At 28.5% G+C, this 21,776-nt stretch overlaps 1 pseudogene; it reads right to left on the reverse strand.

Annotated features, from left to right (window-relative positions):
- Window positions 1-12,951: 12,951 nt before the first annotated feature.
- On the reverse strand, window positions 12,952-14,256 carry LOC114391487 (annotated as a pseudogene).
- Window positions 14,257-21,776: the final 7,520 nt, after the last annotated feature.

The raw sequence follows: 21,776 nt of genomic DNA on the forward strand, positions 1-21,776 counted from the left end.
AGAAGACCAGCACACTAGGCCGGATGTTGAAGAAAAGACACAAAATTTCGAACGCCCTCACCATTGCCCAACTGTTTGGGTGAAGCTAGGAAGGCACCACATTCAAGTGCTCCAGCATAGCACACTGAAAAGCGTCAAGGGTAGAATGACACCCAAGACCTCAAGCAGACATCTGTACATAAAGAAGAAAGGCGGACGACCAAGTGCCGCCCTAAAAAATGGGAAGTCATCACTCCCGCAAGCCTAAACGACCAGCTTACAGAGTCCTTAGGGTTCACCAGCTTCATCTGGTGCTGAAGCGCAGTGACACTCGTGGCCAAAGTTAGACAGAACTTGTACTTCAACAAGTCGTCCCTCACCCACTCATAGCCAGCAATGGCCGGGGTGGACGACAACGACCCAAAACTCACGCTAGGTCGTATGCAGGGAGACGACCTCACATCTCTGTCACCGCCAGCTCTCCTCGCACCCCCAGAAGCAAAAGAGGGGAGGATCACAGTAACCGAGACTGGCTCCCCAACAGCAACAGAAGGTCGTACCCTTCCGCATGGGCAAGAAATGCCCCCACTAGTTTGGCATGACGTCCTCTCCCTCTCTGAAGAGGAGGACTCGCTATCAGACGCACCTCTATGAGTATCCTTAGACGAGAAACCGCTTATCAAGATGACCTCCCGATCCATGATGGGTTGCTGAATAGAGCCCCCAGAATCACTTCTGTCCAGTCCAATGATGAAATCAGACAAGAAAGAAGACATTATGATGGAATGAAGTACCTTAGATAACAAAGAAAGAAGAAGCGGAAACCGGAAACCAAAGAACACAAGGAAGTAAGGAAAGCATAAGAGCAAGCAAGAAAGTAAAAAGACAATGAACAATAACCCGAAATCAAATGTCCAGTCCATTTATAGGAGAGATGGACTTTTCGGTAACTGGTGGGAACTAAAGAGGTGCCCTAAAATTTCGCACAATAATGTTCCCCCACTCACGCACGACCGTTACTCCAATATATGCCCACTTCATGTGTGACACGTACACAAGAGTATTGTGCGTGCGTCGCATGTATGTGTGTGAAGGTTTTGATGATGCCAAGATGTAAGCAACACAAGAGTACTTCAAGTCAAAATTCAAGATCAAGAAAATAAGATAAGACTTAGTTTATTATTGTTAAAAGAATCTCTTATTGATTGAAAAGGTTTAGCCTCAAAACATGATTTTCAAAATGATTACAAAAAGTTTTTAAAATATTTTATCATTGCTAAAATAAGGGTTTTTCCACTGGTAATCGATTACCAGAGACAGATTACTATAGAAACTTTTCAAAAAGAAGTTTGAAAAATTGAAACTTAAATGTTGTAATCGATTACCACTTTCTTTATCAGTAACGAAACTTTAGAAATTCAAATTGAAAAGTCATGACCCCTTAATATGTAACTGTGTAATCGATTACCAAGAAGCTGTAATCAATTACCACTAAGATAATTTTTTAAATATATTCTGAAAAGTCACATCTCTTCAAAGGTTTTTTGAAAAGCCATCAAGGGTCTATAAATATGTGACTTGTCTACGAAAATCTTTAGAGTTTTTCAAAAACCTTATTGTCTTATTCTCTCATAAAAAAATCATTGGGCAAACACTTGTAAATCAATTGAGTATTCTTCTAAGATCTTCAACTTGTATTATCTTCTCTATAAGAGAGAAAAATATATGTACTTTCTGAAAAAGATTTGTTGTGATCAAGAGACTGTTTGTCTCTTGAATTGTGAGAATCCTGAACACAAGGGAGAGGGATCCCTAGGTGGTTCAGAAGTTGTAATTAGTTTTTACAAAGATAGTGAAAAACTCAAGTGGTTTGCTTAAAGACTGGACGTAGGCACGGGAAGTGGTCGAACCAGTATAAATCGAGTTTACATTTCTCTCTTCCCTTATCTCGGTTATTTTATTGCAGTTTACTTTGTCTTGTGCATTTAAAAGAACATTATTAAATTGATTGCTTCTTCTTCTTCTACATTCTAAGCCTATCAAATATCATTTAAATCAAATAAACACAAATTTGAGAGTAAAAACATTAAAATGTAGGTCAAATGATCCTTCTGGTCATTTATCTTATTTATTTTGTTCAAAATAATTTTTTATCTTTTTAAAAGTTCACTTCGATCCTTTATCTTACCTAAAAGGTTCAAAATAATTTTTTATCTTTTAAAAAATTTACTTTGATACCTATATAGTCCCCCTCGGTTGGACATCGATCTGTGTTCTGTGAGTGTATATCATGCAATTTTTAATGATGCCAAAGTATTACCTAAAGATGGTTGTCATCATCATAAAGGGGAAGAATGTGAATGAATATCATGTAGGTTTTGATGATGCCAAAAAGGTGACTTGATGAGCATAGATTGAATCAAGTCAAAAGAACAAGATCAAGTAAATCTAAGATAAGAACTTAGTATATTTGTTTAAAGAATCTCAATTTGATTGCTTTAGTTTGGCCTCAACATCTTTAATATCAAATACTCTTTTATCAAAGGCTAAATCAGTTCAAAAAGATATTTTTGAACTGGTAATCGATTACCAGACTATGTAACTGATTACCAGAGAGTTTGTGAAGATATTTTTGACTAATGACACAAAACTATTTGAATTTTGATCTATGTAATCGATTACCAGAATCTTGTAATTGATTACCAGTGAAGAGATTTCAAAAAATCTTTGAAAAGTCATGACTCTTCAAAAATATAACTGTGTAATCGATTACCAGAATCCTGTAATCGATTACCAGTGAGAAAACTTCAGAAAAGCTTTTTGAAAAGACATGTCTCTTCAAAGCATTTTGAAAAGGCACAATGGGCTTATATATATGTGTGTCTGACTTCGAAAAGTAAGAGATAGATTTTAAAAGAGAACTTAATTGTCAAATGCTCTCTAAACAACTATTGGCCAAACCCTTGCAAATCAATTGAGAATTCTTCTAAGATCTTCAATTTATGTTATCATCTCTAAAAGAGAGAAATTCCTCTGTACATTCTAAAACATTGTTGTGATTAAGATATTGTTCGTCTGTTGACTCGTGAGGATCCTGAACACAAGAGGGAAGGATCCCAAGATGTGTTCAAAGTCTATAAAGAATTTACAGAGATAGTGGAAAATCTCAAGTGGGTTGCTTGAGGACTGAATGTAGGCACGAGAAGTGGTCGAACCAATATAAATTGAGTTTGTATTTCTCTCTTCCCTTATCTCAGTTAATTTATTTTATTGCAAATTACTTTGTCTTGCGCAGTTAAAAGAATATTATTAAATTGATTATTTCTTCTTCTTCTGCATTCCGATCCTATCATATATCAATTAAAAAAGGGGTTAAAGTTTGTTAGTGAAAAAAATTTAAAACTTAATTCATCCCCCCCCCCCCCCCCTCCTCTTAAGTTATTGAGGTCACTTGTTCAACATGTTCCTCCTAGCACCCAACCGACTGTGAGCCCCAAATCACATCCTGATCATAACCATTTGTGGTATATGTCTGGGAATCTTGGGACCACGACTACGGAAAATACGATGAATCATCCCAAGGATATCGAGGTCATTCAGATACAATGTACGTCCACATAACCTCAGTACTCAACCTAAACATGTCAGATCATACTTTACACTTAAATACTCTTGAATTGAGTATCTTTTCTTTAAACTACAATCTAACTACAAGAATAATATCTTATCTTGTTTAAAATGTTCAAATTAATCATTTAACTATTTAAACATAGTCAACATTATTTTTCAGTAACACTTAGATAAATGATTATTTTGAATTTTTAAATAAAATAAATGATGAAAACAAACTTTTTAAAAGATAAAATATCATTTTGAACAAACTAATTTTTTTAAAAGATAAATAACTAAATTAATAAAAAATATCATTTAACTTCAAATTTATGATAAGGTTCAATGTTTAGACATGGTGAACACATGACAGGGCTACATAGGTTATGACTTATGAACATGGGAAGGCAGCAAAGTTTGACACGTATCTAAGCGTGAGCTTCATAATCTCATTTCTCTTCACACGAGGGAACAAAATGTCAAGCTTTCCGTCTTTTGACTTATTATGGCAGCCTTGTCTTTCATTTCAGAATCACCCATGTGATTTCGATATCAATACTGTTTTAAGTTTTGAAATCACCACTTTTTCGTTTATTTTAATTATGTTTGTTTTTGGTATACAATTTTTAATTTTTAAATAAAAGAATCACTCACTCATTAACTAAAATGTACCATATCTATATTTATATTTATATTCATATACATTTTTTTATTCTTATAAATATTAATTTTAAAAACAATATAAATTATTATATTAATTAAGTTGATACTTTCACGTTATTTCATATGTGAAAAATTAAATATTATAATTTATTTGAAAATTGAAAAATTGTTTATGTAGTCAGTTTTTTTTTACAACTTTATGTAGTCGCTTAAATATTTGTTTGCATTGCATCAATTTTGTTTTTGAAAACTTATGATATATTAAATTATAAACAATTTAAAAATAAAATTAATTTTTAAAATATTAAAATTTTTATTTTAAAATATATAAAATGATAATATAGAACATAAAAAATTATTTATACATAAATATTAATTAATAATTATGATGAAATATTTTAAATTGTGTATTCTAAAGAAAAGGAAAAAGGAAAAAAGAATATAAACAAATAAAAATTACTTATTTTTTGAATTGGGTATTCTAATTTATAATAAGAGAGCAGATATATAGATCATTTATATTTTAATAAGAAATTTTTAAAAAAATTATATTAATAAAATAATTTGTCAATACACTTTTTCTATTTCGTTTTACATAAGTATAGTAGAAGATATAAGATGAGTTAGAGATGGTTAAGAAAAAAAGAAAGAGAAAAATATCATATCTTTAATCGTCTAATAAAAACTAATATTCTAACAAATTAATATTTAGTAATAAGAAAACACAGTGGCAACAAACTTTAGCAGCTAATAATAAGAGACAATTTAGTATAATAAGAAACAATTTGTTCGCTACTGTTGCATTTATATGCATATTTGAAGTCAAGGATTTCAACTAGTTGAGTAGAGTGTGAATTATTGTAAAACATCCCATCTCGGACAATCTTCAATCTCGACTGATAAAAATTTCCTATCAATATTAGTTATATAAATAGAAAATGTATATAAATCTAGGGATGATTATATGTGAGGTTAGTTCCATGGAGGGGGATCATGAAGTAATGCCATAAGTAATTGCCAAATATGACCTGGAGAGTGGGCAACGATAGAGCAGTGTGATTTTGTAAAGATAATTAGGTCTCAAATCATGGTAAGCTAGATCAATATCAGAGTGAACAAACCAGTCATGGGGTGAACATTCCGGTATGTTTTTATGTCACTGCTAAAGGAGATTGGGATTTAGAGAAAATTATTGTTGATTTACCAGTGAATGTTGTTGAAAGTATAAAGATGTTGAAGCCACCTTGCATGGGTGGTAAAACAAGTTATTTAGAGTGGAATAATGTTGTTAATGACCATTGTTTAGTTAAAGATGTTTATGTCGAATTGTCTAATGTTCATACTCTTCAAGAATCTATGTTGTTTAAAAACATTTGGTGTTGGGATGGCTTGGAAAGGATTAGATTTCATTTATGGAAAATTGGTCTTGGAGTGTTGCCCACAAATGAGTTGAGTTTCAATGACATACGACAAATGATATCATCTGCCTGTCGTGTAAAGATAAGGTAGAAGATGTGATGCACGTGCATAGAGACTGTAAATGGGTGCAACCAATATGGTGGGAATTTAATATGAATGCTGGATTTGTGTTCTTTAACCATGATATGCCTAATTGGCTTACAATGAATGTTTGTAGCACGAGAACAAAGAGAGAGGTGAAGTGGAGCCCTATGTTTGAAATTATTGTTGATCGTATTTGGTCGAGAAGGAATGAATTCATCTTCAGTAATAAGTGGGCAAACACTCTGGGTCTGGTGCTGAGTGTTTGGAGTGGTGTATGTGATATAAGTAGAAGGAAACTTACTCATATGATATTAGCACCAAATGATGATAATGACAACTATGATGCTTCTAGAAGTTGGAAGAAGCCTCGTAGGGTACATCGAAAATTAATTGTGGTGGCTCTTACCTTGCCTCGGCGGCTCTTGCCGCTTGTGGTGTTGTGCTTCGAAATGATAAATGTGATTTTCTAAAAGAATTTTCAAGGAGACTTGCATTGTACTATTCTAGAGGCTGAGCTTTGAGCCATTCTATTTGATATGAATATGGCCTATGATTTGAGTTATAGAACAATTATTGTTAAGACTGATTGTACTGAAGTTGTCATCAAGCTTGTGGAGGATCCCAAATATCATGAAGGCCAATTTGTAGATCTTGCCTCTAAGATTGCGAAGACCAAGGAAAGTTTACTTCTTGTTCCATTGTCCATGTATTATACCAAACAAATAATATGAAAAGTTATTTTGCCAAAATTGATTCAACCATTGATAGAGATGTATGTTTCTATGATAGTTTATCTGATTTTGCTGTAGCTTCCATGAGAATGGATACAATTACAAATGTTGATCCCTCTATTTTGAGTAATATATAATTCTACCTTGGGCCTTATTGCCCAAGCAATTAAGCAAAAAAATAAATATGTGAGGTTACTTCTTGCTCAAATGAAAATGTCTACTATGGTAGTACTTCTCATGCGCTTCAGAATCTAAAATTTAACGAAATTATATAAATAATCAAATAAAATCCTTAATGCATAATGTCTTCCTAGCATTAAAATACAACTAGACTAGATTTTTAAACGATGCACGAGTTTAATTAAATTATATAATTTTATATCTTTATTTACTATCTATATAATATATATATATATATATATATATATATATATTAATAAAATTAATTTTTGAAATATTTAATAGCATATTAATTATAATTATATTAAAATTTATAAATATAATTAATTATATTTTTAATTGAATAGATGTTGTCTTAAAAGATATTATTTCTATTAAAATTTATTTTATTTTGTTCTTTTTCAAAAAATAATAATAATCATATAATGCTTATATAAAATGTATAAATTTATAAATATTTAAATTTGAGTATTTGTTTCTTTATTGTAAATATTACTATGTTTATGTTTACATGTACTTGAATTTTGTATGCTTATAATTAATAATTTTTACATGGTTTTGTTGTAATAATATAAAATTAATTTTAAAATAATATTTTAATCATTTTAAATATATTAGTTTTAACTATATGGTTTTTTAAAAGTTTTGAATTGGTTAAGAAATATTAATGGTATGTATTACATCTTTTTAATATTATTACATGTTATTTTCATGTTACTATTTCTTTTTCTTTCATTAAATTCGAGAAGATAAAATTATTACTAATAATAATTATACTGTTAGTGCATACTTTACGACTACTTTATATATATTATAAAATTATAATGTCTTACAATTAACCCTTATGACTTTATTATTATTATTATTATTATTATTATTATTATTATTATTATTATTAAATATTAATATTATTACTATAAAATTATCAATTTATTCAAAAATATAATATTAAAATTGACTTTTATACATTAATTTAAGAGAACTCAATTTATTATTCTTTTTATTAATTTATGATTGTAAAAAATATCTAATAACTAATAACGTAAATTGTGTAATTCTCTAACAAAAATAAATTTATATATATATAATTTATCATTAATTTTATTTTAAATGTTACTTTAAAATTATCTAAATATTAAATTAATAAATAAAATGTTATTATTTAATATAAATATATTAATATTAAATTTTAAATATAAAAATTGTATATTTAACAACATTACCTTGAATAATTCATTTCTTTATTAAAAGCAATTGTTAAAAACAAAAAAATGATCTAATGACTATTATAAAATTGAATCATTGATCAGTGGCTAACATTTCATCAAGTGAACTTTGCTATATATATATAGAGAAGACAAATATTATAAGAAGGTTGTTGAATTGTAGTTTTAAAAACTTTTGAAGTCTTTTTCTTGAAAAACAAAGTTATCATGTAAAACATAACTTTATAAGATATATAACAAATCTCACTAAATCCTTTCAGATGATGAGAATAAACTTTGCAAAACAAAAAGGTTTTCAAACAAAAACAATTCAAATCCTAGGTCAATTTAGAGATAAGAAGAACTAGAAAAAAGATAAACATTGAATTTATATTAGTTCATCTTCACCACTAAGACTACATTTAGTTCTTTTCAAACTGTCAAGTTTCACTAACTTTTCAAAGTTATAAGTACTATGTCATTATCACTTATGCCTCTACAATTCAAGCTTGATACAACTCAATATTTTTTGTCCTATGAAATCATTATTGGTTGTTCACAAATCACAAAATTTGTTGTTTGATTTACAATGATTAACTCTTAATCATTTTACAGATAGATACACAATCTTAGCACTTAGTATTTTCTCTCACGGTGTTCTAAGTGTTTTGACAATTTTTTAAAACTTTACAAGAATATACAAGAGCTTTTTATAGAAAGAATTTGAATGTTTACGCGTAAATTCATAACCCATTTCTTTAAAGTTTTTGGTATTTATAGGCCTTCATCTTCAAGTATATGTTGTCTCTAAATGGATAAATCTCTTCACTTAAGATTGTGTCTGATGTTTGTGATCGTTGTTTGCATTACATGCACGTTCTTCTTCATGTAGAAAAACCACTCTAATTGGCTTTCATGCTGAATACATCAACAGAAAATGGCTTTTTGGTGGTAAGGGAAAAACCTACCCCATACATGTCAAGCAGCATGTTAAAGCGTTCTTGCCGGTGTTGGAAATTTTGGCCATTAAAGACCTTGATCTTAGACACGTCCGGGAGTGGCTTGGAAAAGGTAGCATTCAGCACTGATGGGGTTTGCATTAGAGTGGTGGTATCAACATTCATATCTTCAGCCATGCTAAGTCCTTTAGATTGTTGGAAACAATGTTGAAGATCATGAACAATGTTTTCCTAAGGTGTGTATGAGCATTGCTCTAAAGAACGTATTTGTGGTATCCCACGATACAATAGGAACTTCTCAGACGTGTTGATGCTATATAAATGAGCAAGGGCAAAAATTTGAACCCAGAAACATAGAAGAGAAATGAAAAGGAAGAGAAGAGTGATTTTCCTCGGTGTGAAAAATTGAACATGAGAGACTCATATTTATAGGATAGAAGGTGGCCATATGACCGTTTGAATAATTAACATTAATAAAGATGATTTCCAGGTAAGCTTTTGAATTTCAAAATAATTTCTCAAAAAGAATTTAAATAAATAAAATGTAAAAGATTGCACAACCTATTCTAGCACCATCCAACCGCACCATGATATGGTGGTTCATTTGGTGTCACTGCTTATAGTGAGCTTGCTTGTAGAGTAGATGACCCGAAACAACCCACCCACATTTATCTCAGTCAATTCTAATTGAACCTGCCTACACCCAAACACTGAGCGGATGGTTACGTACCATGTATTTTCTTGGTCGATTTGCTGCGGATTGGGTGTTTTGAACTCAAACCCAGTCATTGCTCACCCCTAGTTGGTTATCAACTATATATAGACTCATTTGTATATCAGAATTATAACGACTAAAATTTGCACTCAAATTTATAAAACACACACACACATAGAGGAGGTGCCGATGTAGCTTTGATACTATTACACCAATTTTATAACTTGATATAGAATGCGATTTTATTGATCTTTGTGTCAAATTTTGTCAAAATTGAACAACAAGAAGGTAATCATATGATCCACATTTTAGTATATTTTGAAATGTTTATATTATGTTGATTTTAATTTATATGAAAGAGATAACAAATGATTTTAGATTAATATGAAGTTTTGCATATGTGATTTATATGAAAGGAACTTTTAATCCAATAATGAGTTTTAAGAAAACATTATTTAGTTGAAAGTTATAAAATAATAATGTAACAATTATCAAAGTTACCCTGATATAATTTAATCCATCCTCTCATATATATATATATATATATATATATATATATATATATATATATATATATATATATATATATATATATATATATATATATATATATATATCATATTATTGATATAGAATATATATTGACTATATTGATATTTAAAGTTTGTTGTAAGATTTGGTTAGTCACTATAGTGGAGTCCTTTCTTTCTTATTCCACCCATTGCTATTTTTTTTTGTTTGGTATTCATTACTATCTTAGGTATTGATATTTTGTAAACTTTTATATTAAAGTAAAAAAAATTGTGCTCAATTAGTTAGTGAATAAAAAACAATAAGTTTTACTTTTTAAGTTGGGTAAATGATTTTATTAAATTCTCATAAAAAGAGACTTTGTCTACTTTAATCATTTCTCTGTTTGAAAAGTACAATCTTCAATTATGTGTTGGCATCACTTTTGATACACAATGGAAATAATTTTTTTAATCAATACTTATTTTTTATGTTTGATAATATTCTTGAAACTACCATGTATCCACTATCCAAGGATCCAAAGGATATTATTAGGAATTTGTGGTAATGGTCAATAAATCCATCGTGGCATAAAGAACAAGGTAGGAAATTGAACTATTTATGCTCTTTACTAATTCGTTTCACCCACATGTGATTAATCTTATCGTCATGAATCAAAACCTAAGCTCTCATCTCATGGTTCCAATGCGTAAGTTCCACTCTCAGTTCATCCCAAAGTGTCTAACATCATGCAAACATTGATCAAAATAGAAGAGAACCTCGAATAAATAGATTATCATAAACAATAGTCAAGGGATAAGCCCTAATCCTAAAGAAAAATAAGAAAACACCTAAAGCTAGAGAGCAAAACCAAGAGATAAGATAAGAACATCCAAACTGAGGAAGAGAAAGAAAGATGAATCGTCTTTAATCCTGATCCGTGTGACGTCACTCCTCCTTAGGGTCTCCCCCAGTAGAAAACTTACCAAAACAAACTCTAAAAAGTCTATTTAAACCTAAAATAGATCCTAGGCCATTACAATTAAAACACAAAAATAAACAAATGTGAAACTAAGTGTTGTAGCATGTGTCGCTTGCATAACCAAACTCACATTCAGCACGTGAGATTCTTGACTTGGTGTCTTCACAAAAGTTGTAGATAATTTCATCCTTGAAATATTGGCACCAATCTCATGTTGCTTTGATGTCTAGAACTCAATATATCCTCAAGTCACTACACATACATATATCTTCTAGTTTTGAATTTTGTCACTTTTCTTCATTTATCTTCCAACATAGTTGCTTATGGTCCTTCCTTTACTTGATCCAAGATTAAACATTGTTTCAAATTCTCTTCCTCTATATTAGTCACTCCAATTGTAGAACCTCAAACATTCATGAACATGTCCTCAAGTAATTCACCTTTATAACGACCAAAACACAAAACAAACCTCAAAAAGTCTTAGGTGGTGAAAATTAAAGAAAATAAGCATGCAACTAGGCCTAATTAACACATGAATGCAAACTTACATGAATAAATATGCTAAGCATGAAATAAAATGCAATGCATCACTATGTTAGGAAGCAAGCTAATACAATAACTTATACTCTTGCAAGAGCTTGTGTTGGTTATGCCACTTTCTAGTCCTTTGACTTTGTGATGCCTTGTGTTTCTAAACATATTGCTTTTGATATAATATAAGTCTTTTTGCTTAAAAAAAATCTCCTATCTATTAAATCAATATTCGTTTATGTATTTTTTAACATATTTATAATCAATGGCGGATCCATGTGTTAAGATTGCCCCCACAATAATTATTTTCTTATTTGTACATGTATAATAAATTATTTTTCCCATAAAAAATAGGTATTGTCCCCATAATATTTTTTAAATGTATGTAAATATAATAAATGAAAAACAAAAAATTAATTGATACTAATTTTACTACTCTATCCTTTTAATTTGTAGGTTTAATTGTTATATATTTTAGTCCTCTAATTTATTTTTTAGATTTAATTTGGTCATCTTATTTTTATAAAGTTCAATTTGATCTCCTTAATTTATTTATTATGTTCAATTGAGTCTTTTTTATTTAAAAAAAAATTCAATTAGGTTCTTTATTTTTTAAAATAGGTTCAATCTGATCTTATTTTTCTTTTGTCTCCTCTAAATATTTTTAAAAAATGAGACCAAAATTTATTTTAAATGGGACCAAATTATACCATTTAAAAAAATGAACCCATGTAGTCCATTTAGCAACATATACTAAATTTGGTTTTCGAATTGAGAATCATAACTAACCTAAAAGACTAAAGCTAATAGAAATATCTTGATATCCACTAAAAAAAACCAAAGATCCGAGAACGGAGTGAGAGAGGGGGCAGGCAGGACCTGAGTCCTCCCCTATTAAGTATAAAGTGGAGTATGAGTTACGTAAAATACTCTTTCATGGAATAACTAGGAGTGGTGCTGACTCAAAACCATAGGTGCTAAGAGCATCTCCAATGCAAGAAACTCATGGGTTTCTTAACCATCTCTTTATGGTCCCTATATCATTTTTTGTGGTCCCCACAATGTCATGTCATTCATAAGAAACTTATATAGAATTTTACTCCAATGTAAAAAACCGCAAGAAATCCAAACATTTAAATCATTTTATTATAATTTAATTATTATTTCAATAAAATAATTAATTCATTTTTCAATTTTTATGTATACAAATATTAAATATGAATAAATGAAAAAAATATTAAATATAAATTAAAAATAAAAAATTACATAATATTTAAAGGAAATGTGTAACAATAAAAAATACATTTTTACATAATAAATATTTAAATACAATGACATTGAAATAAAAAACATAATTATGAAAAACAAAAAATATTACATTAAATTAATTCTTATTTTCATTTCCAAAACATTTCCAAATATACTCAACTAAATCTGCTTGAAGTTGGCAGTGTTTTTGTTTGTCATGAAGTTGTGCTCTCCTCTAAAGGTATGTTGATATGATACTAGGATGAGCACCTAAAGATACTTCAAATGTTGAAGTGCTATTACCTACACTATCGTAATCAATATTATTTTGATATGTGTCACATTCGTCCTCAACAATCATGTTATGCAATATGATGCATGCATAGATGATATTCTTCATTTTACCATCATCCCAAAAACGTGACGGACCACGTATAATTGCGAATCGAGATTGGAGCACTCCAAACGCTCGTTCTACATCCTTTCTTGCCGATTCTAGTCGTTGTGCAAATAATTTTCGTTTTTCTCCTTGTGGCATTGAGATGGTCTTCACAAATGTGACAAAGTCTGGATAAATGTCATCTGCTAAAAAGTATCCCATATTTTATTGGGTTTTATTCACCATGAATTTCACTGCGGGCGCACGTCCTAACAAAACTTCATCAAACACATTAGATCCATTTAACACAGTAATGTCATTATTTGAACTGGCGGTTCCAAAAAATGCATGTCAAATCCATAAATCTTGTGATGCCATGGCTTCAAGAATGATTGTTGGGTTGCGATGATCACCTCGACAAAATTGACCTTTCCAAGCAACTGGACAATTTTTCCATTCCCAGTGCATACAATCAATGGAACCTAACATACCTGGAAATCCACGTTCCGCTCCCATTTGTAGTAGGCGTTCGATGTCTTCATTATTTGGTCTCCTCAAGTATTCATTCCCAAATATGGTGCAGATGCCTAATACAAATCACTTCAAGCATTCCACTACAGTGGTTTCACCAATTCGAACATATTCATCGACACTGTTAGCAGGTGATCCATAAGCCAATATACGAATAGCAGTTGTGCACTTCTGCAATGGAGATAAGCCTTTTCGACGTAGTGCATCGACCCTCATTTGAAAGTATTCGTCATGGTTGCTGCGTGCATTTACAATTCGGAGAAACACATGCCTTTGCATACGAAACCTTCTTCGGAATTGAATCTCTGTGTACACAGGATTTTCTGAAAAATAGTCATTGAACAATCAATGATGACCTTCTTCATGATTATGATGTACCACTCTCCTTCTTTGGCTACGGCTAGTGGTGTTGCCATGTAGTTGTTGTTGGCTCTCAAGTATCAACCTAATGATTTCTTCATCGCTGTTATCTTCCAATTCCTTATCTATCATTTGATCTAAAACTTCATCTAAATCGATGGTTGGATCCATTATATGGTAACCAAAGTGTTTGAAATAAGAGAGAAATATTGTATGAGAATATGTCAAAATAATGAAACATTGAACATTTATATAGCTTCATTAATAACGGCTAGTTTTTCAACGGCTAGTTTTCAACGGCTAGTTTTTCAACGGCTAGTTTGCAACGACCAATTTTATAACAACTATTTTCATAACAACTAGTTTTACAACATTAAATTCTGAATTTAAGACACAACAAATACCTACATTACTAAAATTAAATATCAAACACAACATTAGCATAAGAACTAAAAATTTAATATCCTAGTTTTTTCCTAATATGGTCACAATACTTTTCATGGTCTTTGCGTTGTTGTTCAGACATGTTGGAAATATCCTTCATGAGGATTTCATACTCCATACGTCGTTCCTGTTCTTGAAGACGCTTTTCCTGTGCCTCCTATAATTGAATAAGTTTTGATGTGTTCATATTTTTGTTCTTCATTACACTTTCTATGCTAGATAAATTGAGAGTGTTATGACATTCTTTTCCTTTGCTTTTCCTTTTTGCTGCTTTTTGTCCAATTGGGCGAGACATTGGTGATGGCCTATCATATTCTTCGACTTCAATGGGTGTCTCTGGGTTAGAAGACGATGAGTAATTTCCAGAAGTAGAAACCTTTGTTCTTTTTTAACACTTTGACATAAATTCTGCATCAAATTTTGATTGATCTTTCAACAACAACCAAGCATGCTCAACCTCAAATTTTTTACCTGTATCTTGTGAGTAAATCATATGAGCATCAGCCAAAACATCCTTCTCTGAACTTCCACTTCTCCTAGGTTTATCTGCTTGTTTGTAGCACCCATTAAACTTTTGAACTAGAGGATGGATCTTGTTCCACCGAGATTTTAATTGAGTCCAGCTTCTTTCACAAAATTGTCCGCTTTGACGCATATCGTCATTGTTGTATGCATTTTTTATCCTTGCCCAATATTGCTTTGATGTTTGGTCGACTCCTATAATTGAATCCTTTGATACATTCAACCATGATCGGATGAGAATCACATCTTCCGTGACCGAGAATGCGGTACGACTTTTTTTTCCACTTGAATTTTCATCTCCTTCATCTAGTTGAATACCATCTACACCGACGGGTGATTCAATTTCATTGCTAGGGAGCACAATATTGGATAAAGAAAGCCTATAACACGTGTTTGAGTTGGTGGGAGTTGATGGTTGACTATAAATTTGTGGATTTTGAGAACTACCACTAGTAGGTGGTTCTACATTGGATGAAGGATGCATATACCACATGTGTGGGGGTGGTGGATACATAATATACTATGGTGGATTTTGAGAATTTTCACTGATAGGAGGTGGTGGTGGACACATAACATATTGCGGTAGATTTTGAAAATTTTCATTGCTATGGGGTGGTCGATACATAATATATTGCAGTGGATTTTGAGAATTTTTACTAGTAGGGAGTGATTGGTTTTGCAAATAACTATAGTAACATTGATAATTATACTAATTGAGATCCATTTTAGAGAGAATAAAAAAAATTTGACACTTGATAGCAACAAAAAAAAATAGTAGTACAAGAACGGTGAAAATATGTTGTATCGTGCATAAATTTATAGTGAATAAGCAAAGTGAAAACATTTCCATAGCTCTGCACTTCAACGGTCATTTCTGCACTTCAACAGTATTATTTTCAAATCAACGGTCAATAGCAACGGTAACATTTCCATCAACGGTCAATAGCAATGGTAACATTTCCATCAACGGTCAAAATCTTTCTTAATTAATTACCTCAATTATTCAACGGTTCAGATTCAACCTCATTAATAACATGGACGGTCCAGATCATCTCACCTCATTAAAAAGCTACCTACTTCTTTTCTCGATAATTTTTTTTCTCTCTCCAGCACGTCTTTTCTTCTTTTCACGATATACTTTTTTTTCTCTCTCCAGCAACACCTCCTGAAGCTTCCCCTTCTCCTCCTCTCCTCAGTATCTTCTTCCTCTCCTTCATGGCCACATTCGTCAACACCTCCAGCCACCACCGCAACACCTTCACGTGGCCTCACCTTCACTTTGCGTCACCACCTCTGGCCATGGTAGCGTCACCGGCCATGGTCGGGTGGCCTCACCTTCACCTTCGCTGGCGTCAACAATGAAGCACATGGTCAGGTCTCCAAAAATGGTCTCGTATCTGACCATGGTTGCGTCTCTGGCCATGGTCGCATCTCTCGTCTCCATTACGGTTGCATGTCGCATCTCCGACCATGGACTCGTCTTCGTCTTGGTGTGTTTGCCTTCAACTTGATTGCATTTGGTTTCTCCATTTTTTCCCTTTACTGTTTTGCTTGAATCTGGATTTAAATCACTTTTTTTTTCTAATTTTATGATTGTTCGGATTTATTGGGGTTGTTCAACAAGTATATATGTTCCATGTTCTTCCCTTGACAGTTTTATTTTCTCTCTTGTTGAAGCTGAGAAAATCAAATTTTTTATTGTTTACATATTTGTTATGTCTAAGAAAATTATTTTTTTAATTGCTAGGTATGATTTCTTATATAAGAAACGATTCTCGGCCATGAAGGAACGTACTTTACCACGTCAACATGTTCCAATACAAAAAAAATTAAGAAATAGTTTCTTCCCGTTAAACACCTGGGAAGAAGCCTGCATTGGAGATGCTCTAATAATTGTCTCAAAATATTTGACAGGTTTTCGTTAACTATCATTGCATTTATAAATTAGGGGAAAAGTTTTAGTATTTAAAGGAGGAAGAACAGCTGCTTGCAATTTTTTTTTTTTTTTTGACAAGCAGCTGGTTGCAGTTAATACTTTATATAACATTAGATATAATATTATAAACATATTTTTATATATCATTCATAGTGGCAAGATTTGATAACTATTAATTATTATGAGTTATTAGTTTTAAGCAACAATATTTTAAAAAAAAATAAGATACGTTTCCATTTTTATTGTTTGAAATAAAATTTTAATTTGAGTATAAACAGTTAATGCATTTTTTGTAAAATAAATGATTTATTAAATAATTATTTAATAAAAATTAAATATTTAAATAATTAAAAAATAAAAAAAATATTTAGTGTAAGTTTGGTTTCACATTGTAAAATTGATTTTAAGTTAAAAAATAATTTTAGATACATTTTCATGTGTTGTTTTCATAATTGAAAAGAATTTAAAATTAATTTTGAATCTAGAATTAATTCTGCATTGAAATAACTTTAAATAATTTTGGAATGAATTTATTTTTAACTTGATTTTATAATAAATACATTCCAACGTAACTTTAAAATTAATTTTAACCAAAATAAATTTTATAAAATTCATTTTGTTAACTTGTTTATCCAAACATACACACTTAGTCCCCCTTTTCTGAACTCCTAGATCCGTCCGTGCAAAGAACCTCATGATAGTGGTAATAAAAAAAAAACCTAATTAGAAATTAAAAAAAAGACCAAATTAAATTTAATAAATAAGTTAAGGTATCAAATTGAATTTTTTAAAAATAAAATAATCAAATTGAACATGAAAAATAAATTAAAAGAACAAAATAATGATTAACCTAATTTTGTGCCACCACTAAAAAAATCTTTTGGATTCGTCACTGTTTGTAATTATGTTCTTAAATAAAATAAAAACATGCATATACGTTTGAAAACATTCCTGAAACCACCAAGTATCCACTGTTCATAGATCCAAAGAATATTATTAGGAATTTGTGGTAGTGGTCAATAAATCGATTAAATCTAATTTAAACAACAAAAAAATGAAAATCGAATAAACTGAAAATAAAATGAATAAAAAAATTTAGAAACTGATTTTTATATTAGATCATATTGGAATTTGGATTTAATTTTAAAAACTAATTCAATTCAATCTAAATCCAACTTATACATATGTGCATATTTTTATTTATAATGTCACTCATATTTTTATTTTTGTTTCTTATATATTTATAAAATTATTATATAAATTACACCTATTTGTGAAAAAATATATTTAATGACCCAATGGGTAAAACAGAGTGGCCAACACATGCTGACTATATATGAAGGACTTGAGTTCAATTATGACAAAATATATTATTGGAGAAAGATAATGAATTTTATAACTAAATCTTAAATTAAAAATTAATCTTTTAGTCGCCTTAAAAAATAAAATAAAATAAAATAAAAAACACATTCAACCTAAATTTTTTTAAATTATATTAAATTAAATGATAAATTAATTCAACTAAAATAATTAAATTAGATAACTTTTTTTCTTTAACGATTTAATTCAACAAACACTCCCAATAATAATAATAATAAACACGGGAGATGAAACAATAATAATAAATAATAATTGTCGTAATTGACCTAAATAGTAATAGTTTATTATTTAATTAAGTGATTTAGAATTTTAAATTTTTAATTAATTTTTAAGTATAAAATAAATCTTATTAAAAAAATATCTATAGTGTGTATTTATAATCTCCAATAAAAATAACTTTTATATTAATATTATGATAAAAAAAAAAAAAAAAACTCTCTCCCCGTCCTCGATATCCGTATTTAGGCATTCCAAGTCAACCTGAGCAAATGGAGATGCAAATGCCGTCAAAAGCACCCCATCCCCTTGCCTTCTCAGACACCACACGCCTACTCCTACAGCAATACTAGTAGTCTAGTACTACCTCGCATCAATTATAACCCCCGTGGTCCCCACCGCTAAGAAAAGGTCAACGTTCTCCACTAACTTAATTCACACATAATAAAATTAAAAAATAATACTTAATAGTTGGTTAATATTTTCTTAAAAATAAGAATTTAAAAAAATAATGCTTAAAAAAAATACTAGAAGAAGAAAATTATTTTTTACAATTACACTTAAATACTTATTTGAATATTTAGTACAAAATATAGTATTAATATAAGTTTTATACAAAAATAATTGAAAATTTAAATTTTATTTTTTTAATTTATTATATTTTTATTATATATATTATCTTTTAAAATATAATATATAAGATTAAATTTTATTTTTACATATTAGAATATATATTTATATAAGTTTTATTTTTATTTTATATATTATATTTATCTTTTAAAATAATACTTGTGATTTAATGATAATATTTTTTTATCTATATTAAGATATTCATATTATTTATTATAATATAGATAAAAAAATAATTTCAATAAATTACATACATAAACATTTTAAAAAATAGAAAATGCTTTCATTTTATTTAATTATGTATATTTACTATATAATTTAATTCTTTAAAAAATTGTATCTAATTAAATATTATTATAATAAATAACAAGAATATATTAATATAAGTAAAAAAAATACTGTCATTAAATCACATATAAAAATATTAAAAAAATAATAAAATACTATCATTTTATGAAATTATAATTTATGTAATAAAAATACACATTAAAGACAAAATTTATATTATATATTTACCTTATAAAATAAGTTTTGAATAGTGTGATAAAAATACATAAGATTATAAAAATATAATATATAAAATAAAAATAAAGCTTATATAAGTATACATATTCTAATTTATGAGAAAATAAAATTTCATCTTATATATTATATTTTAAAAGAATATAAAAAATTATAAAAATACAATAAATTAAAAAAATAATAATAAATTTGAATTTTGAATTATTTTTGCATATAACTTATATTAATATTATATTTTGCACCAAATATTCAAATAAATATTTCGGTACAATGGTAAAAGACTTTGTTTCTTACTTCATGGATCATGATTATAATCCTTAAATATTTTTTAAGAAAAATATTAATCAACTTTCTAGTTTAGTCAACATTTAAATTTAATGGTTAACGGTTAAAATTAGCTCTTGGACTAAGATAGGAGACTCAAATGGTGAATTAAAAAATAGAGAGACCAATTTTAAATGACTTTTATATTGGTATAATAATTTTATTAGTAGAAGATTTTATGAACACAAAAGTTTGAATCTTGTTATTAGTATAAGAATTTTATTAATAGATTATTTATAAGTATTTTTATGATAGTAACTTTATCTCCCATACAATTAAGCAATTACATAATAATTGTATTAAATTTTATAATAATTATTTTAAAATTATATTTAAAATATTGTTATGAAATAATCTATATTTCTATAATAACCTTTTTCTATGAATAAATAATGTATATAATGTAGAGAAAAAACTTATATATTCACAACATAAAAATTTTTAGACAATCATTTAATCACAACTCACATGTATATAATTTATTGACTTTTAAAATAATTATTTCAAATGGTGATGTATGATTAAACGACAGTATAAAACTATTTTACACCGTCAATACATAACCATTAAACTCTATGATGAAAGTATGTAATATTTATATATCAATCACAACTTATTATATAAAACTAGCATGTATGATGAATTTATCAACTTTAATAATAATTATTTTAAAAAAACATTTATCATAACTTTTATTAATTAATAATGTGTTTTTTTCGATAACAATACATAAAAATGAAATTCTTCTCTTATTTTGTAAGATAAATATTAAATATTTTTATATTTTAAAACACTAGTTATATTTATTTTTCCGTATAATGGTTTTAAATTTAGCTACTAAAACTTGTAATTTTTTTATTTGAAAGGATCGAAAACATATAAAAAAGTTTACAACAACTCACAATCTCACATTTTATTTAATTAATTGAGTTAAATTTTTTCGATTTAAAACTTTTGAATCAACTACACGTTTTAACTTTGTGTTTGATTTAGAGTTTAAACCTTAATTATATAATTAAAAAGAAAAAAATTATCACTTATAACATTACTATCTTGAATAAAAAAATGTAAAAGATACTCATAGTCATATATATATATTAAAACCAAAATCATTTTTCTTAAATATAATTTTAAATTTAAACTTTATGAATAAAAAAATATTATAGAAAAAAATGAATTATGAAGTTGACTTGTTGAAATGGAGAATTGGGCTCCTATAGATTCATTAGAGAGAATATTTTTTCTTAGTACTAAAGATTAAAGAGAGGAGAGAAAAAAATTATGTGTTTAAACTTTTCAATTAATATTCATTTTATTATTTGTAAAAATCGAAGAGAGATAATATCCAATTTTAACAACTTACATGCATTCCTATTTAGTCAATCGGATTATATTTAATCAATTTCCACTAACATTCTAGTAAATATTAAAAACTGTTTATTTCATTTATAAGACTTTTATAACTAATTTACATTTTTTAAGAAAATCTATTTAGTAAGATTAAATTTACTAACCATTTATATTATAATTTCTTTTTTTCACTTAATTGATTTCATATCAAATTAATTAATTAAAGTGTGTTAATTTTTTTTTATCAAATCTTTATACAAGGGATAATATATATCTTTTAAATATATAATATTTATTATAAAATAATAAAAAGTATCTGGGTCAAAAAGTAATCTTATGAAAAAAGACAAATAAAAGTAAAAAAATA

This window comes from Glycine soja, chromosome 17 (assembly GCF_004193775.1).
Source record: "Glycine soja cultivar W05 chromosome 17, ASM419377v2, whole genome shotgun sequence".
Taxonomy (NCBI): Eukaryota; Viridiplantae; Streptophyta; class Magnoliopsida; order Fabales; family Fabaceae; genus Glycine; species Glycine soja.